Raw genomic sequence first — 1,355 nt, forward strand, 5'->3', positions numbered from 1 at the left:
AAGGCCAAAACACCAACGTGACGTTGATCCTCGGAACATCCTGTTTAGGACTTGCGAACGCCACCCTACGTGCCATCGGATCCTCCCCCTTTGTAAGGCCTAACTATTGCAGATATTAAACTAATCCTTGCGAGCAAGGAGCAATCGTAACGGATCAGATCTACTAAATAAAGAACAAGCAGGGTGCCGCCCCCACACCTGAGGTAGGCGTGAGGGCGGCTAGACATGCAAGGGTTGCACTACGTAAGCATGTTATACGAAGAACTATGCTAACCCTAACACATCTACGATAACTACGTTGCCCGCCATCAAAGACGCTTCAGTACGGGCAACGCATGAACAACGTGGAGCTTGTGCTGCCTAGATCGCAAGATGCGATCTAGGCAGCATGTCGCTTACCTGATTGAAACCCTCGAGGAGAAGGAGTTTGGCGATGCGCCGAGATTGGTTTGTTTTTGGGGTGAACGTTGTGTTGTTGTTTATTCCATAAACCCTAGGTACATATTTATAGTCCAGGGGACTTTCTAATGTGGGCGTGCACTAAACCGTGCACGAGATAAACTCTAACTTTTAATCTAGATACAATCTATGGTAATTAAAGATACATGGGCAATCTAGCCCGAATTCTCCGAGCAAGGCCGCTTCAAAGATCTTCCACATGTAATCTTCTAAGCCCATCTTGATCGCGGCCCACCTCCTGATTTAGCCAAAATCTGGTGATAACACATGCCCCCCTGGTTTTGGAAATAATTTTTCCAAAATCATTATGCTTTCCTTCGTCGGGTCATGTCGTGGCAGAGCAGAGCTATTGCAGTATCCGTTATCATTATGCCCCGTCTTCTCAGCTCCTCTGCAAAATTCGATAGCTCTGGCGTCATCTCCTTGGAAACTGTAATGACAATAAATTTCCACCAGGCTCCTCATTATTTAACTGTGCCGATCGATTAGCTTTCTTCATCCCCTTCCTCTGTTCCAGCCATCGGCAGCCAAAAAACCCTCTTCTCCCCCAACTATGTCTTCCTCTTCCTCCTCCTTCTCAAACCTCTTCCCCCCATTCTCGCCGAATAAGAACGAGGACAAGCCTCATTCCGAGGTGAACCCCCTCTCCTCTGATAACGAGAAGAAAGAAGGAGAAGTAGCGAAGGCCAAGACCTTCCCCTTCGCCAAGCTCCCGCCGAAGAAGCGCTCCCGCATGTGGGCGGACAGCGAGGATGAAGATGACGACGAAGAAGAAGAAGAGGAGGAGGAAGATGAAACTTCCTCTTCCGCCGGGTATCCGCCAATCAAGCGCTTCCGCTCCTGGGCAGACAGCGAAGACGATGATGATGACGAGGAAGAAGAGGCTCCGGCCACGG

The sequence above is a fragment of the Lolium rigidum genome, chromosome 6 (assembly GCF_022539505.1).
Source record: "Lolium rigidum isolate FL_2022 chromosome 6, APGP_CSIRO_Lrig_0.1, whole genome shotgun sequence".
Taxonomy (NCBI): domain Eukaryota; kingdom Viridiplantae; phylum Streptophyta; class Magnoliopsida; order Poales; family Poaceae; genus Lolium; species Lolium rigidum.